This window comes from Drosophila grimshawi, unplaced genomic scaffold, assembly GCF_018153295.1.
Source record: "Drosophila grimshawi isolate 15287-2541.00 unplaced genomic scaffold, ASM1815329v1 contig_44, whole genome shotgun sequence".
NCBI lineage: Eukaryota > Metazoa > Arthropoda > Insecta > Diptera > Drosophilidae > Drosophila > Drosophila grimshawi.
Window position 1 is genome coordinate 638,847 of NW_025063240.1, and position 14,553 is coordinate 653,399.

The following is a 14,553-nucleotide window of genomic DNA, read 5'->3' on the forward strand; positions in this document are numbered from 1 at the left end:
AATCCTTGTTTAATAAAAACAACATAAAACAAACAAATTTCTTTTGAATGCATTCGAGTTGCACTCAACTTGGCAGCACTTTTTTGTCATGCCACACACACATACACAACACACACACTGCTGCAATTCATTTAAAATGAGCACTCAGAAATACACTCAACACTGTCGCATGCTGTGCGCAACAAGTGCAAGTGGGACAACTATAGTTTTGGCAGACACATAACGCACTCACAGGCTGTGAACAAACATACTCCTGGTTAACAGTCAGCTGTTATGTTAACATAGCGCGCATCCCCAAGAGTGTGCAACGTTATTTTGAACCGCAGTCACTACACTCAACTTAGCGCTGAGTTAACAGTTTGAGTAGCATGTAAATTAACAGCACTGCGGGTGGCGTTAACACTCCAAAAGAGAGCCACAGAGACAGAGAGCGAGAGAGCGAGTGTTACAGCCCGTTTGGGTTGTGTTTGTTCTTATAAGAAATACTGAGCGCAAAACTGAGTCATTTATAAAAATTTAATGGTGGTGTACGGTTCGTTCAGCTCGCAGCGCGTTGCAACGTCTCGATTTGTTGGCCAGTGAAAAATACAGAAAATTCAGAAAATACATAAGCAAGGCAGAGAGACCCAATAAAATTGTATTATGCATAGCAATTGTTGTCTCGCGTCCCCGTGCAATACACTGTGACTACAAAATATCAAGAGAGAAAAACAACAAACAAAAATATATCTCAAAAACAGCGCGTCGCGTCTAAAATTGCAAATTGCAATAAAGTCTGAAACGTGAAGAATACAAAGCAGAGGAAAGCGCAGTGTAAAAAACAGCAATATTTGAAAAAAAGCGGCAAAATCACAAATCACAAAACTATAACAGAAAACAACAAAACATACTACGATAACAACAACAACAGCTACAGCTACAATTGAGAAAATAATAAAAAAAACGTGAGCGCAATTTATTTTTTCTTCACATTTTGACTGCCCAACGCAATTTTTAACCCGCTTTTTGTTGTCTGCCGCGTTCTTTTAGTTCTCTCTCTCGCTCTCTTTTTCTCTCGTGTGCTGGTGCAAAAGGTTTACAACGGTTTATTAAGTTTATTGTTTGTCAGTTTGATTAACAACAAATTAAGCATAATTGAGTGTTCCTTCTCCCTTCTCTCTCGCTTTTATCACATATTTGCCTTCTCGTTCTTCTCATCATCAGCCGGCAAAGCCGTCGCGTGTTGCGAGTCTGTGTGAGCATGTGTGTGCGTGTGTGTGTGATGTATACAGTTTTTATGCCCTTTTCACAAGAGAAGTTTTTGGAGTTGATCAAATCAAATGTTTAAATTGAGTTTATTTTGCAAATGTCTCCATTTGTATGATTTGAATCAATAAAAAAAAGTTGCAACAATTTTAAAAAATTATTAAGTAATTATATTGTAAGAAAAAAGATGAATTAATTATATTAAATTGTGCAAATTATAAGTAAATTTTTAATAGTCAATAATTTTGTTGTTACATTTGAAAAGTGATAAATACAAATTAATTAATAATTTTAAAAAATATAGCGTATTTGCAATTTGGTATGCAAAGCTTAACTCCACTCTTAGAGTGCAAAAAAAAGAAGCACAGCCAGCATCCACAAACCTACACATATATATATATATATATATACATATATATACATATACATTCACATCCCCACGCCGCTTTAAATTGATTTTTGTATGGCGGCGGCGGCGTCGCATTATTTTCTTATTTGCTTCTCACGTTTTGCGTTTGCTTGAGCGCTCTTTGTTTTTGCTTCTTCTTTTTGTTGTTATTTGCTTCCTTTTGTGCCTTGCATTTACGCGCCTTTGCGTTTGCCTCTTGCGCTCTTGCGCAAGCCGCTCTCGGTTCTCTTTCTCAAATGCTCAATGTATGAGTGTTTTTCATTGTACAACACTGGCGTTTACCAGTTGGGATTTATGTATATTTTTCTAATTGGCGGGGGCAGCAATGCGCACGATTTTTTTTTTTTTTTAAAGAATTAACTTTTGGCAGCCCTTTGCATTAATCACTTCCGTTTGTTAAACCTTGTGAGGCGTTGCTTGAGCATTATTCTTATCAGGCAGAAATTCATTCACAACACCAACTGCAACAACTTTTGAGTAGTTGTTGCTGTTGTTATTTTCTCCTTCTGCCCCGCCACCTATAAAATTCAATTGTGATTACTTTTAAGGCAACGTCGCCGTCGACGTCGTCGTCGTCGCCGCTTCGCTGCACTTGAAAAGAGACAGATTTGAATTTACACCCGTGTCTCTCTCTCCCTTTCTATCTCTCTCTCTCCCTCTCTACGTGTCTCTCTCTTCTAGTCTGTTGATTTCAAGCTGAGGCGTTTCTTTGTTGTTGGAATTTTTGCTACCTTGTCACTAAAATCATTTACACTTGGCATGCCGCTCACCAATTTCGGGTTTGGCTTGCTTAAATACGCAAATAAACAAAACAAAAAAAAAAAAAAAAAACTATCAGCGATATATTTACTCTTGCTCACTTATTGACTTTGACTTTGAAACCAGAAATCTTTAAGTTTGCTATTCGACTTATTTTGGGAATTCTCTACGGCAACAAGCTTTTGCAAATTTGTATATATATATATATATATATTTATAAATTTATAAGCTTGAATATAAATATATGAAAATAATATATGAATATGTAAATATATGTTAAATATGAATATATTATATATATATATTTTTAAGCTTGAATGCCGAATTTCACAAATTGTTCTCTTAATAATAATAATTATAATAAAAAAAAAGTCTTGTGACTCAGCACAGTGAAGTAATGTCTATTTATGCAATAAATTGACTTATTATGCATGTGAATAATTGTACAAATATATGTGCATATATGCCATTGTATTATTTCATTAGATTTGTTTATGTGTAGGAGGTGCATAGAGACGCTACAAAGTAAAATATTTAAGATATTCTGATTCTGATTGGCAAATTGTTTTAAAATTTTGAATTACCATTTTTCTGCACAAATTAAAAATATGCCTTGGTGTAATATTTTACAATTAATGCTTTTCCTAAAAAAAATTCGAAATCGTTGGTTATTTAAAAAAAATATGTGAGATTTAAAACTAGTGAACAATTTTAATTGCAAATTCCAACATTCCACATTTCTTTATATAATTATGAAAAAAAAATATATGTACAATGTTCTTCTATATTTGATATTTAATGTTTTTCTTGAAAAAATATTTAAGTTTCACTTTTCATGTTTATAAAATCTTTGTGAATAATTTGAATTCCAAATATCTTGACTCAGTCGTTCAATTAAAACTACTTCTATTCTTATATTTAATGTTTTTTGCAAAAATTTATAAATTTTATAAATTTTTCGGATAAATTGTTATACAATTTGCTTTACAAAAATTTGAATATCATCCTTCACACATTTGTATTTAATAACCGTTAAATACACTCAACAAATTAGTGAGTGAATCTCAGGGAATTTAATTTATTGTGCAGTCACATGTCAGACACTAGTTAATAGAAAAATATAGGAAAACTAGGTCATAAGTATCTAAGCATACATCCTGTCAATTTCTCTTATTTTATAAATGTAATATCAATAATGAAAGCTGTTATATACATCTTGAATGTATATAACAGCTTTCTTTAACAAAATGATAATAGATCTTAAATCGTTGAATAACCCATTTCTTTAATATTACTTTTTATAACTTTTTGCAATGTGTGTGTGAATGATATGCAGTCACTTGTCTCGCCCCGTCCAGTCGCCTAGCGTACATTTTGAGTCGGGTTGGTGCTGCTGCATTTATTGCTCTTCTTCTTCTTCGTGTGCTTCTTAGCGGTGCATTCAGTTGCAATTGCTTTGGCGTTTGCTTTATGATGCATTTTCTACTTTGCTGCTGCAGCTCCTGTTGTTGTTGTTGCTGTTTCTGTTGCCTTTTGCACATTCTTCGCACTGTGCCTATTTTGTGTTTTTGCTTTTTTCTTTTTGTCTGGCCTTTCATTTGTATAGCTGTTGTTGTTGCTATTGTTGTGTGCATATTTTCTTTGCTATTTTTTTTCTGCATTTACTTTGCCTTGTCGCTTTGCTCGTTCTGCTGCGTTGAATTTCAACCTGCCAAGCGAGCATAAAACGTTTGAGGGGTGTGTGTGTGCGTGTGTATGTGTATGTATGTATGTGTGTGCATGTGTGTGTATATGTGTGTATGTATCAGATTGGTAGCTGTACTTTGCTGCATTTTTCTGCTGCAATTTCTAACTGGTTGAGCTTGAGCTTAGTCTCGTCTTGGTCGGCCCCCTCCACACCCCATTCTCCCTTCTTCTATCTGTGATTCTTCTTTGTTTTTTTTTTTTTGTACTTATTGCCCATCGTCTGTAGGCCGTTGACTGCATTGAGTGCCGTTCCTCTCTGTCTGCCCCCCTCTCTATCTACTCCTCCCCCTCATCCTCCTTCTTTCGTATTTTTTATTGTTGACCCTGCGCGCCACTTATTGCAGTTTCCTCTTGCTATTGCATTTCTTTTGCTTCGAAGCCCCACAGCGCAAAGTACTCAACCCGTTTTCAGCTCAGCTCAAAGCTAAAGTGCTGCTGGGGTTTGTGGGTGGGGTTGGGGGAGGGTGGGTGGGGTGCACTCTTCTGCCCGTTTTAGAAGTGGGCGTCGCCTTTTTGTTTATTGTTGCTGCTGCCGCCTTCGAGCACTTAACCGCCTTCCGTCTTTTGTATTTTTTTTGTATTTCGTATGTTTTGTTTGTGCTTGCTGCATTTTTCACACTCTCTCTCTCTCTCTCTCTCTCTCTCTCGGGGCAAAGACCACCATCAAACCACCTGACCAAGCCAAGACTTGTCCCCCCTCCCCTTCCTCCCACTAGTCCCCACATAAATGTCATTTAGACGGCGGGCAGAAACAAATCTTCGTGCCCCTTTTGGGCTGGTTAAATATGCAGCTCAAATGTAATCATTATTGATTTTGTGCCCAGCCTGCCTACCCAATTGCACCCGGTTTCGAGACCACTTCTACCACTCGCCGCCCCTCCCTCAACCCTTTCAGCCCACTTGCTACCTACACTGAACGTATTTTGATAAACTTTGCCTATTGCGAAAGATATCAAAATTAAATTTATGTTTTTACTTGTTGCACATTTTTTTTTTATATTTTCTATGATTTAATCATTTTTAAAAAATCCGAAGTTTTTTTTAATGTATTGAGATTCATTATACATTAAAATTCTTTATACATAAAATAATCTCTGTTATCTTTGTGTTTCCTATTATTTACATACACTTACTTTCGACTGCTGTTGTCTAATTACTTTTATAATACTTTCTTGCTTATAAAGCTTCGCTTAACTTGTTTTACTTATATCACCGTAAGTTTGATTACTTTAGTACCACTCCTCTGAACCAAAAATCACCATTAGAAATCCAATATTTTTCATAAAATGAAATAAAAACCAATGAAAGATATTATGTATCATTGATTATACAAAAAGTCGTACATTTTGTTTGTTAATTGAGATTTATTTTTGTTTATTTAGCAAACCTATATTTTTACTTGTAGCAAATTTGAAAAATTTAAAGTTTATTTATTAATATAATGAGAATATGCATATACTTTAAACTTACAGCTTCAGCGAGGTCTTTGCTAATTGAACCATTTTCTTTTAATTATTTTTTATGGATAAATAAGAGTCTTTTATATTCCAATTGGTTTTTCCAATTTGACTACATTTAAAATTGGACTTATTTTTGTCTTTTACAATACTTTGGTCTATAATCAAAATCTTCGCATAATTTTATTTTTATCTTTTAAATAATTGTTTTACTTTTTTAATTTAAATTTAAATATAACATTATTTTCAATTTAATTTGTTTCAACTCTGTCGGTTGATATTAGCTATTAAATAGCAGCAGCACATTTATTTCTTTCGGTGTGCAGTCGCATTCTGTTGAAGTTGAAGTAGACTTCTCCTCAGTCGGTTTCTGTTCCTGGTTCTGGTCACATTACTATGGCAGATTATCATCCAGGCTGTCAGGTCAGGTCGCTGCTGGTTACTTAAATATGCAAAACGTTGCTGCTTGTTGGCTATTTGCGGCCGGAAAAGCAACAACCTTAAACAGGGAGTGGGGTAAGGAGTATGTAAAAGGTCATAGGATGTAGAGGAAGCGGCGCTCCGTTTGCTGGGATAAATGCGGGCTCGGATGACAGGCTGGTTGGCTGCGTGGCTGCCTGGCTGCCTGTCCTGTAATGGTTGTGGTATAGGGGCGGGGGAGGGGTTGTGGATAGCGAGAGGGTTTCACACAGGACACTCTTGACTCTTGTTGCATACACATTAGAAATTTAACAGGTTAATGTCCAGAGTCGTAAACGAAACCATTTATTTATGCCATTTGCACGACGCCATCTTTCGGCAAGGACTTGATCTGGTTGTTGCTGCTGTTGTTCCTGTTGAGCCGAATGTTTTCCATGTGCTCGTAATTTACATAATATATATGTATGTGTACCCCCTTTTCCCAACCCCAACCTCAAAACCAACTCCAGCTCCAGCTCCACCTCCACCTCCCCTATCTCCACATCCATCTCTCTTTTTGGTTCCACTTAAAATAAAAATCTCCAAGACAGACGCCGGCTTTCTCTGGGCTGCTGCAAGTGTGAGAGAGACAGAAAAAGGACCTTGAAGGGCTTTGATAATGACTGCCCTCCTTTCTTTGGCTACCCCCTACCTCACCCCCTACTCTTAAGTACGCTGTCGCGAACATCTGATGCGTGCCATAAGCTTAACATTAACATTAATGTATGTTGTGTGTGTGTGTGTGTGTGTGTTGAGGAGGGAGTGAGTGTGTCTGTGTAGCAGTGTGGCAGTGTGGGCTCCACAGCTGTCAGATTTGTCAGTCAGAACTGTATAGGAGCATACGGTGAAAAGAAGTTACTTGCGATCCAAAAGGGCTTACAAGTTAGAAAAAAAACAAGAAAACATATGTGCGAGGAATTATTGTAACAATATTGAAATACACTCAAAATGAATATATTAAACGAACACGATGGATTGGTGGGTCTGTAGCAAAAGTTAGTTCATGTTCGTGGTTTCCTTATTCGAATTATTTTTTTTTTTTTAATTAATTTTAATCTAAATCATTCATTTTATTTTTGATTAAATTTAAGATTTTTTTTACTTTTAATATTTACTTGTGTCAACTGACATGGAATAAGTAAATAAATTGCGTATGTCCCTGATTGTGTTTTAAATATGTCTTTCGCTGGCTCCACTTCCCCCGGGAGAGATTAACAGCTTGCGTCGAATCAGGATGTTTCAAACTCCTTTTAAAAACATTTAGTCTCATTTCAGGCTTATGAAATATGCAAAAAATATGCATAAATCAATATAAACAAATATTTCTCATTGGTTCAAGGCTTAAGCTCACAGTTTTTTTTAATATGTATATGAATTGAATATCTTCTTTATTTTAGTAATCTCTAATCATTAAAATGCTTTGGTCTGGTTTCGTTAATCTGGATTTCCCCAAGCTATTAAATCATTGGCATTATTTTAAAAGTTGACACGCGCAAATATTTTTGAATTAAATTTTTATAAAATGAATGATTTTTAATTGAATTATTTCATTATTCATTTCCTAATTTTTTAAAGTCTTAATCTTTTTAATTTTATGGACTGAATTTAGTCTACATTAAATAAATTGTATATATTTCCAATTCACTTATTTGTTGTTGATTACGCATATAAACTCAAAACAAAATAATATTACTTTTCAACTTTTAATCTCTACAATTTTGTGGATTGCATTTTGTCTAGGTTAAATAAATAAATAAATAATAAAAAAATAAAAAATAAATAGTATACTTTATTTATATTTATCTAGCCATAAATACTCAAATGCTTTTAGTTCATTGGCAACTAGGAAAAAAATAACAATAAACAAAAACTAGTATTTTGTATTGTTTGTTTTATTAAGTTGAAATTCATTTTAGCTTTATTTGCTCCAAATATTTTGAGTTTACTACTTCCTATCATAAAAATGCGGATTCCGATTTGAATCAGATTTCTGCTCAGAAACATTAGGAAATGTGCTTGGCTATTTACAACTGGTCAAATGATAATGATAAATCATGTGCCAGAAAAAATTCAATTGCAAACTGAATTGAAGCTCATTTGTGACTTGCTCATAATTGCGGCTTATCATTTTGATCAATGCAGCTGCAAAAATTCCAGCAAATTTCCATTAATTCTTGGACCTATTTGTACATTATTAGCCCAAGCCGCATCCGGCTGTTGCAAGCAGTTGCGCCTGCAACACGAGTCTCTGTCTATCTCTCTCTTCAATTCTTAACCAGTTGCATTGCATGACTATTTCTGGGAGTCTTCTGACCCAGCAAAGTTATCTGCTGCTAATTGCAATGCAACAACAACTGAACCAATCCAAAATTGCCATCGATTTTTCCTTAGCCGTTTAAACAGCTTTTCCAAATTTGTCAGCGCCGCCTGCAGCTTGGCCATATTTGGTGTAAGACTCGAAAGATTTTTCTTCCAATGAAAATCCATTTCGTCTTTACAAGGGTAGCAAAAACCATTTTGGGTTATTTATTTTATTTATTTACTTTATTTATGTATTATATCGATAAATCGTATGATAGTCAACTCACATTTAGGCGAATCCCTTGTTTTTTTATACCCTTATAGAGGGATCATTGAGAACGGAGTATTATATCATATAGTTTGCAAATAATCAGTTAGTATAAAGATCGTATAACAAAATATTTCTGCTCATCTCATATTTTGAGCAACATTTTTGATTGCAAAATTATTCTAGCCAAGCTCATCAGTGATGCGTGTTGATATTTATTTATTTAATATCCACTTAAATGAGTCGATACACTATGCTCTTAATATTTGAACAAAATACTATCAACATCGAATTACTCTGTAAAATAACTTTCAAAAGAACAATCGGTTATTTGTTGAAATTTATAATTACATTTAAATGTCTGCAGATTGTCTTTGCAGGGTATGCAGCCCTCGACGTTCATAAAATAGGTTTAGTTCTTTCTTGTTTTTAATTCCCAAGCTCCAAAAACTCAAATGTCATCGTTAAAAATTTGATTCGCTTTTTTGTTGTTGCTACGAAAAATGCTTTTACTCAGCAGTTTTTGGTGCGGGCAACCTGTTAATTTTTATTACCCTACATTCGCTTTTGCTTATTGTAATTAGCTGACACGCCGATCTTGTTTGTATTTTTATTATAAGTTAATTGTATACACAATAACTTGATCGATATCCAACCTTCAAATAACACACATCGTATTAATTTCGATTTATGCGAGCACACAGCAGTTTAACTCATGGGGGTATTTTAATATTTGGCAAATTACACACATAGATATAGCTATATGGAGTTCACCGAAAGAGGCGATGTTATTCTCAACTACTGGTTTTGTTTTGCAACTTGAAATATTACAGTTGGGAAACTATGTCCATTGGGGTGTTGGAAAATCAATAGCATCGATATGGGCAAAGCGATCAAATTGCATATCTCGCCCAATTTTAATGTTGAAGTCAAAAAGTTTGGAGGGTTTGGATTGCTGATGACTTTCTTTAAATATTGACATAAGAGTAAATATCAAAGTATTGCAATTGGGTGCTGATGGGTTGTCTATAAAAACCAATTTCTCCCACAATTTAAAAGCTTTCCAGCTTTCCTTCAATATACCTTTATATATTACTAAACTAACAGAGTATCGGCTAGCTAGCACTCCTGCTCTTACATAAATATCTCGAGTTTTGAAATACTTTAAAATATGGCGTATCAGTTTGTTAGCTTAACAGCTTGCTGGGTAAGTGAGTGACCTGTGATAGCCACAAAGAGCTCTTCACACTTTGAGCTAAAAAAAAACTATCAACTTTAAACAACGAATTTATTGTTGGACAAAAATAATCATTACTAATGTTATACAAGAGTATACAAGAGATAACTGTACTGATTAAAAATCACAACAATACACAAAGTAAACAAAGATGTGCGCAAATATATAGTGATGTACAAATTTAGCACTTTGAGTGAGAAATTGGAAATTCGATTAAGATATATTGACGGCTTGTTGGCTGTTGGCTTATTAAATTATAATTACTGTAATCTATAAATAGATTGATATAAGTAACATAAATGACTACAACTACGTTCAATCAACTAAATTCGATATTTGCTCTGAGTGAATCTTTAATGTTTTTTCTTCTTAATTTAAACATTTATTTTCCAATGAATTATCCAAAACGTGCAAGCTGCTGGCGCACTGAAGGCAATCATTTAGCGATTCTGCTACCCACATAGACCCATTCTCTCTCTCTCTCTGTCTCTTTCTCTCTTTCTCTCTCTTTCTCTCTCTCTCTCTCTCTCTCTCCCTCTCTCTCTCTCTCTCTCTCTCTCTTTCGCTGTTAATCTCATTATTTCTAATACAATGGCTCTCTGAGTACTCCAGCATTCTTTCTCTCTCACTCTCTTGCTCTTGCTCTCTGTTTATATGGCTTTAACGATACAATTCTTTGTATGTGTTTTTCTGCTTCTTTTTTAAGTTTGATTAAACCAAATCGTGCCTCGGTGTTTGTGCAGTTGTTGTTTTTGTTCTCGCTATTGTTATTGTTGTTGTAGTTAACCACGGTGTAGGCATTTTCATTCATAGCCAAATGCTTTTCGTTGTTGCTGTCGCTTATTTTTTTTTTATTTTTTTTTTTTTTGTGTACATTTGTATATGTGTTATATTATTATCATTAGCTGGTGTTGTTTGCTTGCTCGCACTCTCTGCTCCCGCTCTGGCTGGCTAGCTGACTGGCCGGCAAGTTCATTAACTTTTGTTTGGAGCAGCCAACAGCAGCAGCAGTAGAAGCATCCAGCAGCGGGATCAACAATTTGTCAAAAATTTTTGTTAGACATGCGATTTTAAAATTATGCTTGTGTTTTGATATTTCAATTTTGCAGCGGTAAAAAAGGTGTTGTCGACTCCTCTCCTCACCTCTCCTCTTCCCTCCTCTGTGCGCGCGCTTCTCTTGGTTATATTAACCTACTTGGATATATAATTTTGTGCTGTTTGTTATATTTGGAGGCGAAATGCGTCCGGTTGCCAAGCAGCGCAACGTTTGTTGAATTCGCTTTTGTACATGTGTAAGCCGTAAGCCGTAAGCCGTAAGCCTTGTTTTATTTTGATTAGCACTCAAAAGTCGATCTCCACCCAAGTTGTGGACGAACTGATTACCTGTTGTGCCGGTTTACTTATTTTGGGGCTACCAGCAGTTCCAGTTCCAGTTCCATTTCAGCAGCGTTTAATAGTGTCTGACGTCAAAATGTCTCTTTCGAAATGACACTGAACGGACAAAAAATTGTACCGGTTTAATAACATTTGTCTTGTCTAGATATCGTATCGACCGACTTTGGCGATTCTATTTCCTTATTGAGGGGGGAGTGTCTTCACCACAGTGTGTAATTTTCAATTTCCTTGAGATTCTTGCCAATCAAAGTAAAATTTGTGCGAAACAAATGTTTATAGTAAATATACAGATTTTATAAGTAGTTTTTGGCGCTTTTATTCACTTGTCTTGCCACAATCATATTAAACAAACAAACAAAAAATATTTTGAGCTATTCGAATTGTGAAATAAGCTAAACATCTGTTGATTTATGTACGTGAATAGTGAATATTTCAATTTATATGCTTTATTCTATGCATTCATTTTTAATTTTATTGAGTGCGTGCATTCAATGAATGAATTTAATATGCATTTATTCACGTGATGCGAAGTTTGCCAAAAAAAGAAGAAGAAAACCAAACCTGTTCCAACTTTTTATGCAAAATAGTTGGAATATCTGCTTCCGTCACGATTTATTTCGGGGCTTGGCTTAAATCACTCAAACGCTCAAGATAATAAAATAATATTGACTTTTTAACTAACTAATGCTGTGTGCATATATTTTCTTCTATTTGCAGGTACGTGTTGCAAGCATTAATTTCTCAACCCCATTAAGCAAGCTCACAACAAATATTTTTGCGTAAGTCTAAACAGAAATATATATTTATTTTTTTGGCCCATAAAACTAGCTTAATAGCCTAGCCCTGCTGCGTGAATCCATTTTCAGGTAGCAATAAATATGTAAAAATTGTATTTCGTTGTCGAACAGATGTTTCTGTAATTAAACATTCATCAATCTGCTCGCTGGCTGGCTAACTAACTCACTTACTGGCTGGCTGCATTAAGTTATCAACAAGTCTTATAATTATTCTTTCATACTCATCTGGGGAAGGGGGAAGGTGAGAGGAGAGCGGAGAGCGGAGAGCAACAAAGAGAGATCGACCTAAATACAGCTAATGATGCTGATCGGCATTTGAGCCCTGCCAATATCAAACTGGAATTAATCACACATCTCACTTTAATTCTGTACTTATCTACAAGTATGGGGTCTACCAATACGAACAAAATAAGAAGTTTCGAAGTCAAAATGCTTTGCAAAACTTGTATTTGCCATTTACAATTTAAATAAGATACCAGCAGCCGTGGCAATATTGGTTATTGGAAGTTGGAAATACATTCCAGAGATTCAGGAGAGATTTATCAAGCAATATTAAATCACATGATCTTGGTGTAATTGCCACTTAGAAGTGGAGTCGCCGCTAGCAATAATCGAGTCACGGAACTGGTTGTGCAACCAACAACTATGGGGCATGTTGCGCTTCAGTTCTTGTGCCAATCGAATCTTGCGGTATTCTTCTCTCTGCGAAATATCGCAAATTTTTTTTTAAAACTAGTTTTGGTTTGTTTTTATCTTTGTCGACTTATAAAGGTGGAATAAAAATAAATATAAAAAAATACTTCAAACTTATATATTACTATTCATAAAAAATGATGTGTTGTATACATATGCTTAAATTGGCACTCCATTAGCAGATAGTGGTCTTTATCAAAATATATTTTCAGTTCAGTGAACTCATGCCCAAATCGATTCTGAAAAGAACGCAAAAAGAATAATCTATCTCGAATTTTGATAGTACGATCGAATGAGTTTCAGAGGTTGCGCAAGATTGAAATTGTTCATAATGAAATGATAAACCTTTTCGAATACTCTGCAATCAATTCAGAGCCCTCTATTTCTATGGTTATTTTTGTATGCATTTGTGGTTGGGGGTCTAAAGTAAGTCTTTCACTAACTCTCCCCTAAGGAACTCTTTTACTAACACTCTTTAATCGTATGTCTGATTGGGCCTTCTCCAATTCATGCCACAAATGTTGGACCAGTTTTGCAGTTTTGCAAACCCTACATAAATTTTAGAAACATTTTTTAATTCAAATTTAAAAATTGTAAATGTTGTCTTTGTATCTTTTATTTGAATAGAATTTGAATGAAATAATAACTAATTAAAATATATATTGATAGAAATAAAAGTAATAAAATGACAGCAGACTATCTTTAAAAATATATATGGCTTGTAGACATGTCTTTAAATTTGCACTCCATTAGCAGACAGTGGTCCGCGTCACAGAATAATATTGTAGTAGACTAGTTTTCAGTTTTCAGTTCAGTGAACCTCAAGCTCAATTCAATTCTAGGCCATTCAGTCAATTTGAACAGCTATCGGGCCTAAAAATAATAACTAGTTGCTGTAGCTACTAACAATTTCCGTTAAACGCGTTCGACTCGATGCCACTTGTAAAAATGCTGCTGCTGTCAAGGAAGTCGCCTATTTTCAGTTATCCGCCCTCCCTTTCTCTCTCTCTGTCTCTGTTTTTTATTTAGTCTATTTTTAATTCAATCAGTGGACTGCCCTTAGCTGTGTGGTCTGCCATTTGAAAGCGTATAAATTGTATCTGCAGCAAATAAAAAAAAAATAAAACTATGAAACGTTGATAAGGCTTTAGAGTAACGCAAAATTCATCTGGTGACTTTCTTTTCAGCACACAGCTGAGCAAAGTAAGTCGAATACAATGGCAAAGAGCAGAAACTAGTTTTCGATATTTTCCAATAGTTACTGCAACATACTTGGGCCAAAAAAAACTTTTCCTACTGTGCCTCTGCGGTTTCTGTGCAACACCAGCATCATCATCAGCACGGACCAAGACCAGGCAAACTCTCGTATCATTGTCAGTCAGTCTGTCAGTCTAAAAGTTTTCCATCATAATCTACTTAACTTTTGCTGCAATCAATTGCAGCCTTGTGTTGCAGTTGTTGTTGTTGTTGTTGCATGTGTCGCCTCATTGCATTTGAGTTGCACAGCCTCTTCTCAGACTGTGGCTCTGCGGCTGCTTTCGTTCTGCTCGCAACCCATATTTATGCAATCTCTTTGTGTATAGATACAGATACAATAGTCAAGAGCCCAGAGTGATACTGATTCTTTCTGCGTTAATAGAAAAGTTGTCAATGTTTTTCAGTTGATGCTGCGAAAGCGGATGCGAATGCGAGTTCTGGTATTTTCTACATATATATATATATATATATATATATATATAAATGTTTATATATTTCGCATGGAAGAAGAGGAAAAGATGTTGCATCTT

At 35.0% G+C, this 14,553-nt stretch overlaps 1 protein-coding gene across 4 annotated transcripts in view; it reads left to right on the plus strand.

The window, feature by feature from the left end:
• Positions 1-504: 504 nt before the first annotated feature.
• Positions 505-14,553, plus strand: part of LOC6558379 (poly(rC)-binding protein 3) — a 66,019-nt gene continuing 51,970 nt past the window's right edge. For 2 of the 4 annotated variants that reach the window (XM_032743456.2, XM_032743451.2), the window contains exons 1-2: positions 506-944; positions 11,994-12,055. The gene's annotated coding sequence lies outside the window, so the exon portion shown is untranslated. Of the gene's footprint in view, positions 945-11,993; positions 12,056-14,553 lie in introns of all 4 variants that reach the window. The other 2 variants (XM_032743455.2, XM_032743458.2) reach the window with 2 other exon arrangements.